Genomic DNA, 19350 nt, shown 5'->3' on the forward strand with positions numbered 1-19350 from the left:
AATTGCGCACGGCAAATCTATGCCACGCACAAAATCAAATAAAAAAATAAGCGCATAACAATTTTCGACACACGGACACGACAGAGAAAACAGTTTTCGTCATCATTGTTCAAATATTGTAACATCTGTCGAGACGCTTATCTCCATTCGGTGCCACACGTCCACACCATCAAAATGCCGAGGCAAACACCGTATGAAAAAATTAGTGATTTTTTTAGTTGTGATTTCCTTCTCTGCATGAAAGTTTAAAAGTAGCATATATTAATGCAGTATGAAGAATAATGTTTTAATGTAGACATGCAAGACTTGAAAGAAAATTTTGAAAATCAAGACTACATTTCCTGCAAATGGGTGCATTTCTACCCTATATTTTAACTTTAGATTTATTCTCATATCAAACTCTTTTGGCTGTCTTTTTGACACTTACATCCGGCGCCCCCCTCCACACCCTGGATTATAAATAATGTAAATAATTCAATGTGATTATCTTGTGTGATGACTGTATTATGATGATAGTATATATCTGATAGTATATATCTGTATCAAGTTGAAAAACTTATTCGGGTGTTACCATTTAGTGGTCAATTGTACGGAATATGTACTTCACTGTGCAACCTACTAATAAAAGTCTCAATCAATCAATCAAAACACATAGAATCATCATACTGCTGTGATTATATGCATCAAGTGTTCATTCAAGGCTAAGGCAAAATATCGAGATATACTGTATATCGTGTATCGCAATATGGCCTTAAAATATCGCAATATTAAAAAAAGGCCATATCGCGCAGCCCTAGTTCAATGATGCCATTTCTGTTTGTCATGTATAATTTTGTCTATTTTGTGTTTATCCTTGAATAAACAGGTCAGTTTCTTGTTACCAACCATTGTGTATTATTCAAACTCCCCTAATTCAGATGGCTAGTTGTTATCAAGAGTACTAAAACCCTTTTCAACATGATTCTGACAACTAAGTACGCTAAATAACTTTAAACTTTAATACATGCTCGGATAGGCCAGTATCGGTCAGTATCGGTATCGGTCAGTATCGGTATCGGATCGGAAGTGCAAAAACAATATCGGTATCGGATCGGAAGTGCAAAAACCTGGATCGGGACATCCCTAGTATATATATATATATATATATATATATATATATATATATATATATATATATATATATGTCAATTAATTATTGTGATCCTTCCTCTCGCCAGTTATCAATGATAACCGCCATCTTACACAATAGAAGCAATCACAAAAGGAGGCAACATATCCTGCTGGCCCCACTATGGACTGGACTCTTACTATTATGTTGGATCCACTATGGACTGGACTCTCACAATATTATGTCAGACCCACTCGACATCCATTGCTTTCGGGCTCCCCTAGAGGGGGGGGGGGGGTTACCCACATATGCGGTCCTCTCCAAGGTTTCTCATAGTCATTCACATCGACGTCCCACTGGGGTGAGTTTTTCCTTGCCCTTATGTGGGCTTTGTACCAAGGATGTCGTTGTGGCTTGTGCAGCCCTTTGAGACACTTGTGATTTAGGGCTATATAAATAAAGATTGATTGATTGATTGATTGATATACACTGGTATTCATGTAACCCTTCCACCAGCCAGTTATTGATGATAACAGCCACCTTGGACAACAAAAAGAACCAGAGCGACTCAAACTAAACGTCTGCACACGGGGACACATTATGTTATAAATGTGATCCTTCCTCCCACTCGTTATTCATTCATGATAACCGCCTCTCTGCACAGTAAACATAATGAATGATATAGGCCACAAATCATAAACATTTTGTATCTCGATGTGTCATAAAGTTCATTCAGGTTGTGAATTGTATTATTTGCGTTAGCATGCAAACCTCTGTCTTCACACTAGACTCCCTAATAATGAACATTGGCTCTGCGGTTGCCATGGTGACCCTGCATCGCCGCTCTTTAAGGCCGTATGCACACGAGAAGACGTGGGAGCGATTTGCCCTCCCTCTCCTGGCCTGCGCTCACACGGATCATTCCAGCCATGGCCTCTTTACTTCAATCACTGCTGTGTTCCGACAATCTGTGGAATAACTCTCGTCTTATTTGGAGTCCTCCTGATTATTTAATTCGTGCAAGGTGGCCGAGATGCAAGAAGAGCGATCGCGTTAATCAAATCATTAAATGACACGTCTTTATAACACAAAAATACGGTTGCATGTGAGGGAGGGACATTTTGTGTGTATAAGTATATGCATGTGTATATATATTATATATATATATATATATATATATATATATATATATATATATATATATATATATATATACAGTCGTGGTCAAAAGTTTACATACACTTGTAAAGAACATAATGTCATGGCTGTCTTGAGTTTCCAATCATTTCTACAACTCTTATTTTTTTGTGATAGAGTGATTGGAGCACATACTTGTTGGTCACAAAAAAATATTCATGAAGTTTGGTTCTTTTATGAATTTATTATGGGTCTACTAGAAGTGTGAGCAAATCTGCTGGGTCAAAAGTATACATACAGCAATGTTAATATTTGCTTACATGTCCCTTGGCAAGTTTCACTGCAATAAGGCGCTTTTGGTAGCCATCCACAAGCTTCTGGCAAGCTTCTGGTTGAATTTTTGACCACTCCTCTTGACAAAATTGGTGCAGTTCAGCTAAATTTGTTGGTTTTCTGACATGGACTTGTTTCTTCAGCATTGTCCACACGTTTAAGTCAGGACTTTGGGAAGGCCATTCTAAAACCTTTATTCTAGCCATTCCTAATCCTCATTTTTCATTGTCCCATTTACTCTCTGTAAAGCACCAGTTGCATTGGCAGAAAAACTGGCCCAGAGCATAATACTACCACCACCATGCTTGATGGTAGGAGTGGTGTTCCTGGGATTAAAGGCCTCACCTTTTCTCCTCCAAACATATTGCTTGGTATTGTGGCCAAACAGCTCAATTTGTGAATTGTGAAGTGAATTATATTTCTCTAGTGACTCAAAGCACTTTACATAGTGAAACCCAATATCTAAATTACATTCAAACCAGTGTGGGTGGCACTGGGAGCAGGTGGGTAAAGTGTCTTGCCCAAGGACACAACGGTAGTGACTAGGATGGCGGAAGTGGGGATCGAACCTGCAACCCTCAAGTTTCTGGCACGGCCACTCTACCATCAGAGCTATACTGCCCCAATTTGGGTTTCATCTGACATCACCTGGACAAAGATAAGACCTTCTGGAAGAAAGTTTAAAGATAACACCTTCCGGAGGAAAGTTCTGTTGTACAGACAATACAGACACTCGTAAACATCTTAGCATATTAGCTAATGCTAATGGCGCTAGCTTAATTACATTACGATAGCACGTACAAATATGCATGAAAACACTCGTACATACATCACACATGGGACGGTTTAGTAAGTAAGAATTGTTTTAGTTATATTGTAAACATTACAAATGTCGCCTGGAGTGATGAATGACTAATCCATACGAATAGAAACAATATGGACGATTAGAAAACCGAACTGCACTTCTACATCCGGTTCAAAGCTTTAAACAGCAGGAATTCACATTACCCAGCCGCACCTGCAGTAAACTTGAACAAAAGATGGTGCTGTCACGCCAAATTTCTTCCCCCTACAAAAACCTTCCCCCCCATTTACTTCCGGGGTCATTTTCTCTTAGGTCATTTCCTCTAACTTACGTCATTTCCTCTTACGTCATTGACAGCGATCGATAGAATCCAAATCTCCTGAAAATGGTGGTGTCACTGAATGACATTTATCTTTATCTTTCCCAGGGGACTTATGTCAAACACCAGCAGGCTTCGAAAAATTCCAGGCGAAATGTTAGGGAAAATTTCAGGCGGAGTGTTTGGGCCGCTGCTGGGAACTTCTGTCAAAATGAATCCAAAATCGTTTAATTCTCCGTCAAATGTGCAGTCAGGAATATCGTCAAGTTAATGTGTCCAATTAATACAGACGTTTTGTTAACGCTATATTATAAAAAATTAACATTTAAAAAAAAAAAAAAAAGTATCCTTCCAGCGACGGGCAGTCAAAGCCGAAGTGTTATCGATCGCTGTCAATGACATAAGAGGAAACGATGTAAGTAAGAGGAAATGACGTAAGAGGAAATGATCCCGGAAGTAAATGGGGGGGGGGGGGAGGTTTTTGTAGGGGGAAGAAATTTGGCGTGACAGTGCCATAGCCCAAACAATAACACACCATTTAAAAGTCTTTGCAAGTATTTAATGAAAACTGTTGCCATTTTGGCTGTCACACTGTTTTATACGCCGCAGGGTTCAATGTGCAGGAAAAAAAATTGCAGCTAATAGTCTGCATTTACAGCGTATTGCTAACATCATCACAACATCCGGTTTCGGCAGTGCAGTTTCAGTGATCTTAGGCTTTTTTCAGTGGCCTGATTTTCTGTGCATCACTACTCAATAGTGCACAAGTAGTTAGCTATATATATCCATTCATACATTATATGACTTTAATTTGTTTTCACGTTAAAAACCCTCATTTTTAAGGCGTGTCGGCTTTTATTTTGCTGTGGTAGGCTGCCACGGTAAATGACATGTAGGGGAAACCCTGCTGTTGCTTCGATTAATCGTTTAAACAGTAACTAATACAAAATTATAGAATCTGGACTGCATGGAGTGCATGGAACCTTAAGTATGCAGACATACCGTATTTTTCGGGCTATAAGTCGCAGTTTTTTTCATAGTTTGGCCGAAGGTGCGACTTATACTCAGGAGCGACTTATGTGTGAAATGATTAACACATTACCGTAAAATATCAAATAATATTATTTAGCTCATTCACGTAAGAGACTAGACGTATAAGATTTCATGGGATTTAGCGATTAGGAGTGACAGATTGTTTGGTAAACGTATAGCATGTTCTATATGTTATAGTTATTTGACTGACTCTTACCATAATATGTTACGTTAACATACCAGGCACGTTCTCAGTTGGTTATTTATGCCTCATATAACGTACACTTATTCAGCCTGTTGTTCACTATTCTTTATTTATTTTAAATTGCCTTTCAAATGTCTATTCTTGGTGTTGGCTTTTATCAAATAAATTTCTCCCAAAAATGCGACTTATACATGTTTTTTTCCTTCTTTATTATGCATTTTTGGCCGGTGCGACTTATACTCCAGAGCGATTTATACTCCGGAGCGATTTATAATCCGAAAAATACGGTCGTTTTTTTAAATTTTTTTGTTATATTTTGTTTAATTCACACATGTTAAAAGTGTCACTTTATTGTTGATAATGTGCATTTATTGGAAACAATTATGAATGTTATGGCAATACAAATATTTGTTTATTTTAACCTTTTCCCCTAAAATACAAAATTAGGCTTTAAAGTATATTTTATTAGATAACACGATTAACCCGAGTAATCGATATATTACTCAATTACTAAAATAATCGATAGCAGCAGCCCTTGTTAGATTAAATCGGAATATTTCAAACTCACACAAATGATTCTGAAATACTTTGTTTTAATGTAAACACTCCATATGGTAACGCCATATCCTCATGTTTTGACAGTTAGATCACTATTTTGAATTTTCCTCATCTAAAAGAACTTTGTGGCACAACTAAAACCAGATTAACTTTTGTGTTTTGTTGCATCTATTATTCTGGGCTCATCTGCAGTCTTGCAAATTGCCCGGAAGTCTCTCACAACGTCGCATGCACTGCTTGTATTTTCCCCCACGTTTTGGGTCAAATTCTCAACCGTCTCACCTCAGAAGTGTTTGACTTGCAAATGCACATACCGGTACACAGTGATTTCAATCTAAGAGGACAATACATGCCTCTGATTGCCATTTGAGGACATACAAAGACACATCAACTCATTTTTAGTCACGTTCTGGCTGTTAGCCGTGATTACACAATCTTATCCCCAAGTAGCGTGCATCATTGTGTTTGAACATACACTACGTGGATAAACAAGCCGTTAGTGATGATGTTTGATAAGAAATTATCGAGTTCGAGCCTACTATCGAATCCTCTTATTGAACCGATTCCTTATCGATTCTCTTATCGAGTCCAGATAGGTTGTTGTATATGGGAAAAAAAACACAATATTTGGTTTAACAAAAGCTCACTTTTATTATATAAGAAAAAAATAAAATCTAATAAATAAATAAATATTGGCTGTTACCCCCCTAAAAAAATAAAATAAAATTAATAAATATTGACTGTTGTTACCCAAAGTATATTAAGTTGGATTTTTCAGAAAAACAAATATATACAGTAACACAAAAACAACCTGTCTCTGTGATCACTATAGGTGTATAAATAATAATAAAGTGTTAAATAAAATCAGTCCCTTGGGCACAAAACTGAAAATAATACAGCTCTCATAACTGTTTGTTATGATGCTTTGACATTTTTGCACTTTATTTCTTTATTGAAAGAAAATTCTATGAAGAGAAGAGTTGTTTGCAAATGTGGTTACAATGCTAAAACATGAAAAGTTAAAGCTAAAAAAAGAAATACACTTTATTGAGTTAACATTATTTCTTTGTAGGGGGAAACATGTTATGTTATGAGCTAGGAATATAACAACTACACTACCCAGCATGCATCGGGAGTGACGAGCACGCGCGGTAGCCCCGAAAAGTGTTGTTGCATGTCGCCACCGGGCAGCTAAGAATGAGGTTATGAGCATGCTGTGAAAGTAAACGTCAAGAACTCGGCCAACACGCCTGGTCTGCATTATTTATAATTAGACAGACAACACATATACAGTGTGATTTTGTTTTGTTTACAAGGAAAGAAAAACAAAAGTTAAAAAAGGGAGATCATGTCATATATGTTGTATATATATATATATGTATGTGCTGCGGTTGCTTTAAGAACGTTGCGACAGCTGCCGTAAAGGAGGTGCGTTGCTAGCCTGGTTGCTATGTTTCCGGTTGGTCGTAAAAGTGTTCGTCATGTGTTTGTACCCTGCTCAAATCTCTCAGTAAAGTTATTCATTGGATTATACCTTTTTGTTTTGAACTTTATTACACCTTGGAGCACTTTTTCCCGGTCCATTGTTTTTCCTGCTTTCCCTATCTGCGCCTAATGACTGAGCTACGTGACGTCATTTCTTGTGATGTCTCACGGGGCATTTCTGGTCGGGACGGGATTCGTTCCGAGGGATTCGAATAAAGAACCAACTCTTTTTCTTTACTATAGTGGTCTCGATAACGGGTACCGGTTCTCAAAAAGGGATTCGAGTCCGAGGACTCGGTTCTTTTCTTATCGAACAACCGGGAAAACCGGTTTCGAGTATCATCCCATTATTTCCAACAGCTAATCAAAGAGGAATGTGCTATTGACTGCTCAAACATTGTCTCAACTGAGGCAAGCAAAGCGGAGACTCTTCTCTCAGGTCGGGTCCACTCACTGCCAATGTCCTTTCCCTTCCAGCCACCAGCACCCGGTCGATAACTCCGGGCTCTTCTCCTTTATGACTCTGCACTGGCTCACGCCGCTGGCCCTGAAAACCTACAAGACGTCCAGCTTGTCCATAGACCACATGTGGGGGCTCTCCTGCCACGAAGCCTCTGAAGTCAACTGCCAAAGGTGAGCTGAGAAGTGTGTATGGCGGAAGGCTCGAAAGGCACTTGCTTCGGTGAATAGTCTCCTTGTCACCAACGTTCCCTCTCAGGTGCGCACCTGCGCAATTGCGCACTGCTCACGCGTCCTCTGCGCACAGCAAATCTTTGCCGCGCAAAAAATCAAATCCCACTCTAAACAAAATAAACAAATCGTTTGTTTCGTATGATTTTGCAATGCAACTGTGAGTAACAGGTGACGAAAGACGGCCACAACAGATAAAAACAATGTTTGTCAACACTTAAATTATTGTAGCGTCTGTGGAGACACTTAAAGGAGGACAGGAATTCCATCGGTCCCTTTATTTACCGAAATTGTTTGTCGGTCATAACCACACCAAAACAATGTGTAAAATGCTTTTATCTAGCAAAACTGGTCGTTGTCTACCGTACAAACCAAGCCTAAAGCAACTCTTTGTCATGTGTTGTATCAACAGCAGCCGCTTGCTCTCTCTCTCTCACCTGCACCAACACATACACTATGGCAATTAGCCACTGGTGCGTTTATGGCCACACAAAAAGTCGGACAACTCCAACACTACACGTAAAGTGTAAATTTCAGGTTGTTTTACTATGACTCCTCAATCAGTGTGCGTATTCTACTGTCATTTGTTAAAGGGGAACATTATCACAATTTCAGAAGGGTTAAAACCATTAAAAATCAGTTCCCAGTGGCTTATTTTATTTTTCGAAGTTTTAAAAAAAATTTTACCCATCACGCAATATCCCTAAAAAAAGCTTCAAAGTGCCTGATTTTAACCATCGTTATATACACCCGTCCATTTCCCTGTGACGTCACATAGTGATGCCAATACAAACAAACAGCAAGGTATAGCGACATTAGCTCGGATTCAGACTCGGATTTCAGCGGCTTAACACTGTCTGATAAGATAATTACTAACAACTATGAACTAGGTTTACAGCATATGAAATACATTTGGCAACAACATGCACTTTGAGAGTGCAGACAGCCCATTTCAGGCGCGCTAAGATTATATATTTTTCCACGATTTCAGCACTCAGGTTAACCAAACCTAAATAGACACACAATACTGCATTACACAAGACTACCCGGATGTACTCGAATGATTGAAAAAAAGTAATGTTTTTAAGCTAAATTATTGGTAAACACAGTTTATGTATAATAATTTACGTAAAACCGCGAGTAATGAATAAAGTTTTCATCAATTAATATATTCTGTAGACATACCCTCATCCGCTCTCTTTTCCTGAAAGCTGATCTGTCCAGTTTTGGAGTTGATGTCAGCAGGCCAGGGAAGCTAGTGTCGATATTCTTCTCTTGATCACCTTCGGTGGCATAAGGGACGGTGTGAGCCAAGACATCCAGGGGGTTTAGCTCGCTCGTCTGCGGGAACAAACTGCCGCCATTGCTTGCCGTGCTACCGAGGTCCTTTGTCCCTGAATTGCTCACACACTCCGGCAGATTCAATGGGGGTCTGGCGGCAGATTTCTTTGACTTTATCGTTGGAAATGCATCTGCTTTGAGTGTCGCAGGATATCAACACATTCTTGCCATCTCTGTCGTAGCAGAGCTTTCGTCGGTAAAGTGTGCGGAACAAACGTCCAATTTCTTGCCACTTTCGCATCTTTGGGCCACTGGTGCAACTTGAATCCGTCCCTGTTCGTGTTGTTACACCCTCCGACAACACACCGACGAGGCATGATGTCTCCAAGGTACGGAAAACAGTCGAAAAAACGGAAAATAACAGAGCTGATTTGATCGGTGTTTGAGAAAATGGCGGATTGCTTCCCGATGTGACGTCACAACGTGAGAGTGAATATTAGAAAGGCGTTTAATTCGCCAAAATTCACCCATTTAGAGTTCGGAAATCGGTTAAAAAATCGTCAGTAAAGTGTGCAGAACAAACGACTGACCATTTCGTCGGCTTTCCCCACACCCTCGTATTTTGAACGCATTTCGTCCAATTTCTTGCCACTTTCGCATCTTTGGGTCACTGGTGCAACTTGAATCCGTCCCTGTTCGTGTTGTTACACCCTCCGACAACACACCGACGAAAGTGAGAAAATGGCGGATTGCTTCCCGATGTGACGTCACATTGTGACGTCATCGCTCCGAGAGCGAATAATAGAAAGGCGTTTAATTCGCCAAAATTCACCCATTTAGAGTTCGGAAATCGGTTAAAAAAATATATGGTCTTTTTTCTGCAACATCAATCCAATCCACTCCAATCCACTTTATTTATATAGCACATTTAAACAACAAAATGTTTCCAAAGTGCTGCACAACAATATTAAACACAATTAAAAACAATATAAAATAAATATGATTAAAAACAATTTCAAAAGGGTAAAACCAATTAAAACAGTAAATAGAAATCAAAGTTTTAAAAACACAGAGGACAACAGAGGACCACACAACTCACGTAGTGTTAAAAGCCAGAGAATAAAAGTGGGTCTTAAGACGAGACTTAAAACACTCCACTGTGGGAGCAGTTCGAACATGGAGGGGCAGAGTGTTCCAGAGCTTAGGGCCGACCACAGAGAAGGCCCTGTCTCCCCTGGTTTTAAGTCTCGTCTTGGACACCACGAGCTGGAGCTGGCTCTCGGACCTCAAGGTATATATAGACGCTTACATAGGTATGGTGATAATGTCTCCTTTAAGAATGTTATTTTTTGGATAGTAATCATGAAATGATGTTACAGGACTACATAATTGCTAATAAAACAATTTATTTTACGGACAGAAAGGTAATAAACACTTCATTTCATGCAACATGTGAATGTTTTAAGGGGAACGAAATGTGATCTCTGAAAGGGGTACACAATCTTTCCAAAGAAAGACCCCCACCCCCCACCCAGGCATAAAATACTATAGTGCATAGCTGATAAAAAAAAAAAAACAATATCTAAGTGGGCCAAATCACATATATTAGAAAATAATCTCTTGAAATTGACTAGTCACCTGATTATAATAATAATACATTTAAATTGTTATGTCAGGTTTGAGACAAATGTGCTGCTGGTATGACCACAGTGTGCACGTCTGTATTCCACTGAATGCTCAGCGTGTTTGTGCATTTGCTCACACACATGAAAAATTAGAGGGAACATTGCTTGTCACCACGGAACATTTATTATTTGAATGCAATCGATCTGAATAAACAAGTCCCTTCTTAATAAAAGGATTATATCTTCCGTTCTGACACGGCGGTACAGGCGGTTAACTTTAACGGCTCTGCCAATGACGACTGCTTGTACGTTATTATTATTATTATTATGATTGTGTCATTGCGGCGCGGGGGAAACTACATCACGTCTCATCACAGGTGCCGTGACACGGTCATAAAAGGAGCGGACGCCATGTCGCAGGCAAAATGGACGCTCCATCGCTGGGCTGTCTGTCAGCTCGAGAGCTCCATTCATCAGCCCGCCGTTAATTTATGCCCACGCGACTGAGCGAGGGAACGATAATGTGCAGGTACATCGCTTGCAAGACCGTGACGTTTAAATACATATTTCCATCTGCTGTAGAAATTAAAAATCACGCTGTATTTAGATGAAGGGCAAACCATGAGTCATAATTGGAAGGATACGTGGCATCAAAGGGAGAGATGTCATTTATGCGCCAATCAGTACATCCCTCACTCCTAGAAGACGTCCAAACATGTCATGTGGCGCCAGCCTCTTTTATGGCGGCTATTTGGACCGGGCTTTCTGCAACACAAGCTTCGAGGTTAAATGGGATTTCTCCCTTTGAATCGCTTTTGATGACCCGCCGCAGCTGAGTCTGCAGGTTTTGCCGCCTGCTTTAAAGCGTATTATGGGACCCGGGATCGAGCACGGGTCTGAGATTAGCGTGCACGGTCACGTGGGCGTGCACACCCCATACTAGACTGGAAGGCGAGAATTTGGGCTCTCTGCTATGAAACTAGGAGGTTGGTGTTAAGCAGGCAGGAGAACTGGGTTAGGGGGAATTAGGGTTACGAGTACAGCTTTGGGGTTCTGACTTGTGTTTGGACTAAGGCAGGGGTCGGCAACCTTTACCAGTCAAACAGCCATTTTGACCAGTTTCACAAATTATAGAAAACAATGGGAGCCGCAAACATTTTTGAAATTTTAAATGAATTAACACTGCATACAAAGTTTTTTATTTTTGCTTTATGCTATGTATAAACCATGGGTCTCAGACGCGATGCCCACACCTTTTTATGGAATTTTTAAGTTGGTGCGGCACGCGGGTTTTAAATGAATAGCGGTTGTCAGCGTCATGCGTGCCATGATGGTACAGCATATAGCGCCCACTACAATCAGCGTGCCTGATCAGCCACATGTTGAATGGGGCTTCCGCTTGCTCACGTAGGTGACAGCAAGGCATACTTGGTCAACAACCACACAGGTTACACTGACGGTCGCGGTATAAAAAAAACTTTAACACTCTTACTAATAATGCGCCACACTGTGAACCCACACCAAACAAGAATGACAAACACATTTCGGGAGAACATCTGCACCGTAACACAACATAAACACAACAGGACAAATACCCAGAATCCCATGCAGCCCTAACTCTTCCGGGCTACATTATACACCCCCGCTGCCAAACCCCGCCTACCTCAACCGACGCACAGAGAGGGTGGGGGGGGGGGGGGGGGGGGGGGGGAGTTGATAGCAGGGGTGTATAATGTAGCCCAGAAGAGTCAGGGCTGCATGGGATTCTGGGTGTTTGTTCTGTTGTGTTTATGTTGTGTTAAGGTGCAGATGTTCTCCCAAAATGTGTTTGTCATTCTTGTTTGGTTTTGGTTCAAAGTGTGGCGCATTATTAGTAAGAGTGTTAAAGTTGTTTTATATGGTCACCGTCAGTGTAACCTGTGTGGCTGTTGACCAAGTATGCCTTGCTGTCACGTACGTGTGCAAGCAGAAGATGGATATTGTATAACAAGTGTTTGGCTGGCACGTTGTTAATACAGATTGTAGAGGGTGCCAAATGTTGTACCATCATGGCACGCCCTTATTATAGCTGTAAGGGGGAAAATCGGTGAATATTAATCCCGGGAGTTTTCTGTGAGAGGCATTGAAATCCGAAGTCTCACGGGAAAATTGAGGGGTTCAGCAAGTAAGCTGCTGAGCCGCATCAGAGTGATCAAAGAGCCGCATGCGGCTCCGGAGCCGCGGGTTGCCGACCCCTGGACTAAGGGTTAGTGCAACCCAAAATGTTGAAAGAGCCGTATTGGACCAAAAATACTCAAATCAAATCTGTCTGGAGCCACAAAAAATGAGAGGCCTTATATATAAGTGTTATAATGAAGGCAACACATGATGTAAGTCAGTGGTTCTCAAATGGGGGTATGCGTACCCCTGGGGGTACTTGAAGGTATGCCAAGGGGTACGTGAGATTTTTTTTTAAATATTCTAAAAATAGCAACAATTCAAAAATCCTTTAGAAATATATTTATTGAATAATACTTCAACAAAATATGAATGTAAGTTCATAAACTGAACATCAAATCAAGTAGGCTATTCCATTCATTACCATAAACCCAGAGTTTCCCCCATGCCATGATGGTTTGACCCTCACTAAAATGTCTGTCAAAAAGAACTGTGAAAATAAATGCAACAATGCAATATTCAGTGTTGACAGCTAGATTTTTTAACGTAAATATTGATGTTAAAGATTTCTTTTTTTGTGAAGAAATGTTTAGAATTAAGTTCATGAATCCAGATGGATCTCTATTGCAATCCCCAAAGAGGGCACTTTAAGTTGATGATTACTTCTATGTGTAGAAATCTTTATTTATAATTGAATCACTTGTTTATTTTTCAACAAGTTTTTAGTTATTTTTATATCTTTTTTTTTTTTCAAATAGTTCAAGAAAGACCACTACAAATGAGCAATATTTTGCACTGTTATACAATTTAATAAATCAGAAACTGATGACATAGTGCTGTATTTTACTTCTTTATCTCTTTTTTTCAACCAAAAATGCTTTGCTCTGATTAGGGGGTACTTGAATTAAAAACATGCTCACAGGGGGTACATCACTGAAAAAGGTTGAGAACCACTGATGTAAGTGTTTATATTAGCAAGGTTAGCCTACTATCAAAGTGACTATGTGTCGCAGGCTGATGCAAATCTTCATTGACAGAAATGTTGAAATGTAATATTTATTTTATACATTTCTACAACATTGGAAAACATTAGTCAAACAGAGGCTTCTCAGAGGGTGAGATAACTCCTGGTAATGACTGTCTTTGAATAGCCAAAGGTATAGATGTGTGTCCAAGTTAAAGGAAACGACATGCTGTCTTCTTCTAATGGATTTATCCAATCCACTTTATTTATATAGCACATTTAAACAACAAAAATGTTTCCAAAGTGTTGCACAACAATATTAAAAACAATATTCAAATATTATCCTTAGCTTCACCAATGACTGAATAAAAACAAAAATAAATAAATATAAAAACAATTTAAAAATAAATATGATTAAAAACGGTTTTAAAGGGTAAAACCAATTAAAACAGTAAATAGAAATCACAATTTTTTTATTACAATATTTGCAAGCTGGGTAATGTTTGCTGTGGTCTGGAACAACATAGCACACTAACAACTATCAGAAATGCAGCCAATATCACATACAGATAATGTGTTATGAGACATGCAAATATAAATTAAATACACAGAGGACATGAGTACAGGAAATTAAATGGGGTCAAATATTCCTACAAACGAGACATAATGATGCAATATGTACACACAGCTCGCCTAAACAGCATGTAAGCACCGATTAGCTTGCAGTCATGCACTGACCAAATTGACCATTTGTGAAAGAATGGGCCGCTCTCAGTAATTTCCAGCGTGAAACTGTCATAGGATGCCACGTGTGCAACAAATCGAGTCGTGAAATTTCCTTGCTCCGAAATATTCCAAAGTCAACTTTGTTATAAGAAAAGTGAAGTGTTTGGGAACAACAGCAAGTCAGCCACTTAAACTGACAGAGAGGGGTCAGCGGATGCTGAAGCGCATAGTGCAAAGACTTTCTGCACAGTCAGTTGCTACAGAGCTCCAAACTTCATGTGGTGAAGCTGTATTTTAATTTGCCCTTTAATTTTATTGACAGTTTAGTTAAGAGATATACACTATATTGCCAAAGGTATTTGGCCACCCATCCAAATGATGAGAATCAGGTGTCCTAATCACTTGGCCCGGCCATAGGTGTATAAAATCAAGCACTTAGGCATGGAGACTGTTTCTACAAACATTTGTGAAAGAATGGGCCGCTCTCAGTGATTTCCAGCGTGGAACTGTCATAGGATGCCACCTGTGCAACAAATCCAGTCGTGAAATTTCCTCGCTCCTAAATATTCCAAAGTCAACTGTCGGCTTTATTATAAGAAAATGGAAGAGTTTGGGAACAACAGCAACTCGGCCACCAGGTGGTAAGCCACGTAAACTGAAAGATAGGGGTCAGTTGCGACAGAGCTCCAAATTTCATGTGACCTTCAAATTAGCCCACGTACAGTACGCAGAGAGCTTCATGGAATGGGTTTCCATGGCCGAGCAGCTGCGTCTAAGCCACGCATCACCAAGTTCAATGCAAAGCGTTGGATGCAGTGGAGACGCCTTCTCTGGAGTGATGAATCCCGCTTTTCTATCTGGCAATCTGATGGACCAGTCTGGGTTCGGAGGTTGCCAGGAGAACGCTACATTTCGGACTGCATTGTGCAGAGTGTAAAATTTGGTAGAGGAGGAATTATGGTGTGGGGTTGGTTTTTCAGTAGTTGGGCTTGGCCCCCGTAGTTCCAGTGAAAGGAACTTTGAATGTTCCAGGATACCAAAACATTTTGGACAATTCCATGGGATGGCACTTCAAGTATATATGTGAGTAAAGGCAGGTGGCCAAATACTTTTGGCAATATTCATTCAAGCCACCTTCATCCCTCCATCCTTATTGACACCTGATTTTTTTTTTTTTCTGCCTCGCTATTTAGCTCCACACCTTTCAGCGGTGACATGTGGCCCGTTGGTTATTGCCGTGTTAAAAGCTCTGGCGTGTCAAGGCCTCACGCTGTTCCGTTGACAAACATGCATGTTGTGGGCGATTAACATCATCATCAAGCGAGTGACTCCTCTGCCTCCGGTCGCCCGTTCCGTTGAGGCGAGCGCTCACTCCAACTTTACCTTGTATAATAGTTTTTGCTTGAGCCCTGACATTTGACACGGCTCCTTTGGAATGTGCTGGCATAATGTGTTTCGGGCTTTTATTTTGGTCTCTTTCTCGCTGAACAACTTCCCACACAGTCTTTTCAAATGTTTACTTTTAGCTTTTGCTCCCTGCTCGCCAGCGCTGACCTTTGGGTGATACTCAAAAACTCATCTGCCTACCGTACCTTTCGCCCGTGGCGTCCAGAACGCACACGTCGATGCACACTGACACACTGACGTGTTGGCGAGGAGACCTTTATTTTCTCCCAGTTTCATCTCCCCACGGGTCGCCCGTCAGCCTGTTTTTGCCCCGGTTGCCTTCAAGCTGAGGGACCTCAGAAAAGTGGTAATGGAGGGCTGACGGAGGCCTGTCACTTTCTGCTCTTTCACCCTGGGAGACTCGGGAGTGGGAAAGTAATGGCCGAGCCTGCTGAATGTAGCAGTCACTTTTAATCAAGCGCACGCCTGTCACTCCACCTATATTGATCCTGGACACATCCCCAGACGAGGTGCAATCAAACCAGTTTCTCGCTCACAACAACTTTCCCCTCCCCAACAAGTAGTCATAATCCGACCCGGCCTTCGACGACAAGACGGGGTCGGACATTTGCATAACGCTTAATGATTCTGCGCATCTTTGTGTCGGCTCGTCCACGCGTGACTTCATGCCTGTTTGGACAGAGCGTCCTTGCGAGAGGAACAGGAACAACACGGCGGGTCGATAAAAGGCAAGCGTCCGAAAAATTCCTCATTAGCGTGAACTTCACGGTCGCGTCTGGTTGAATCGTTTACACGCATGGAGCTAAAATAGCTAAAAATGTTCATGAATTGCTTCCGGAATGAGTGGCAGAGCTCGGACGTGCGTGCAATACACAGCTATTTGTTGTGAAGCTACAGCATGGAAATGCAATCCAATTTTGAAAACATCTGTTCACGTTAATGCACGATCACGGGTTGTCAAGGGCGTGCAAAGGTAACGAGGTCTAACCTTATGGCGCCAATAGGTTTTATACCCAATCATGGCACCCCCTCAAATCTAGACTCCAAACATCCCAGAACAAGCTAGTCAGATTACTTCTAGACCTCCACCCCAGATCCCACCCACTTCTCCAAAGTGGGCTGGCTCAGGGTGGAGGACAGAGTAAAACAACTTGCACTGAGCCTAGTCTATAAAATCCGCTACACCTCCCTGACACCGAAGTACATGTCAAACTACTTCCTTAAAGGGGAACATTATCACCAGACTTATGTAAGCGTCAATATATACCTTGATGTTGCAGAAAAAAGACCATATATTTTTTTAACCGATTTCCGAACTCTAAATGGGTGAATTTTGGCGAATTAAACGCCTTTCTATTATTCGCTCTCAGAGTTGTGACGTCACACCGGGAATCAATCCGCCATTTTCTCAAACACATTACAAACATCGAGTCAAATCAGCTCTGTTATTTTCCGTTTTTTCGACTGTTTTCCGTACCTTGGAGACGTCATGCCTCGTCGGTGTGTTGTCGGAGGGTGTAACAACACGAACAGGGACGGATTCAAGTTGCACCAGTGGCCCAAAGATGTGAAAGTGGCAAGAAATTGGACGTTTGTTCCGCACACTTTACCGACGAAAGCTATGCTACGACAGAGATGGCAAGAATGTGTGGATATCCTGCGACACTCAAAGCAGATACATTGCCAACTGGACTGGACAGATCAGCTTTCAGGAAAAGAGAGCGGATGAGGGTATGTCTACAGAATATATTAATTGATGAAAACTGGGCTGTCTGCACTCTCAAAGTGCATGTTGTTGCCAAATGTATTTCATATGCTGTAAACCTAGTTCATAGTTGTTAGTTTCCTTTAATGCCAAACAAACACATACCAATCGTTGGTTAGAAGGCGATCGCCGAATTCGTCCTCGCTTTCTTCCGTGTCGCAGGCCGTCATGTCGTTTTCGTCGGTTTCGCTTGCATACGGTTCAAACCGATATGACTCAATAGCTTCAGTTTCTTCTTCAATTTCGTTTTCGCTACCTGCCTCCACACTACAACCATCCGTTTCAATACATGCGTAATCTGTTGAATCGCTTAAGCCGCTGAAATCCGAGTCTGAATCCGAGCTAATGTCGCTATAGCTTGCTGTTCTATGCGCCATGTTTGTTTGTGTTGGCATCACTGTGTGACGTCACAGGAAAATGGACGGGTGTATATAACGATGGTTAAAATCAGGCACTTTGAAGCTTTTTTTAGGGATATTGCGTGATGGGTAAAATTTTGAAAAAAACTTCGAAAAAAAAAATAAGCCACTGGGAACTGATTTTTAATGGTTTTAACCCTTCTGAAATTGTGATAATGTTCCCCTTTAACGTAAATGACTGCCATAACCACAACACCAGGGGGAGCTCTACTAACCACGTTAAACCTCGATTCCAATCTAACGAAGGTCTTAACTCATTCTCTTTCTATGCCACTTCAATGTGGAATGCGCTCCCAACAGGTATAAAAGAAAGGGCATCTCTATCCTCCTTCAAAACCGCAATAAAAGTACACCTCCAGGCAACTTCAACCCTAAACTAACACCCTCCCCGGATTGTTGTTAATAATCAAATGTAAACAATCAAATGTAGATATTTTTCTTATGCCTTCTGATCTCTCTCTTTCTCTCTATGTCCACTACTTGCTGTACATATCCTACCAAGTCAGACCTACACTGTTTCAATATCCATTTCTCTGTTCTCAATTGTTGATGACCCCCCCCCCCCCCCCCCTCCACACCCCAAATTGTAAATAATGTAAATAATTCAATGTATACACCCTGATGATTATCTTGTGTGATGACTGTATTATGATGATAGTATATATCTGTATCATGAATCAATTTAAGTGGACCCAGACTTAAACAAGTTGAAAAACTTATTCGGGTGTTACCATTTAGTGGTCAATTGTACGGAATATGTACTTCACTGTGCAACCTACTAAAAAAAGTCTCAATCAATCAATCAAACCTGTTCCCAAGAAAACGGAAATGCTGATTATCGGTCCTGCTAGACACCGATACATATTTCATAATACCACCTTAACATTTGACAACCAAACAATTACACAAGGCAACTCGGTAAAGAATCTGGGGGCACAGGTCCGGTGGCCATGGATGAAGTACTGGCTGTCCAGAGTCGGGACCCGGGGTGGACCGCTCGTCTGTGCATTGGTTGGGGACATCTCTGTGCTGCTGACCCGTCTCCGCTCGGGATGGTCTCCTGCTGGCCCCACTATGGACTTGACTCTCACTATTATGTTAGATCCACTATGGACTGGACTCTCACTATTATGTTAGATCCACTATGGACTGGACTCTCACTATTATGTTAGATCCACTATGGACTGGACTCTCACTATTATGTTAGATCCACTATGGACTGGACTCTCACTATTATGTTTGATCCACTATGGACTGGACTCTCACTATTATGTTAGATCCACTATGGACTGGACTCTCACTATTATGTTAGATCCACTATGGACTTGACTCTC

This window comes from Nerophis lumbriciformis, linkage group LG16 (genome assembly GCF_033978685.3).
Source record: "Nerophis lumbriciformis linkage group LG16, RoL_Nlum_v2.1, whole genome shotgun sequence".
NCBI lineage: Eukaryota > Metazoa > Chordata > Actinopteri > Syngnathiformes > Syngnathidae > Nerophis > Nerophis lumbriciformis.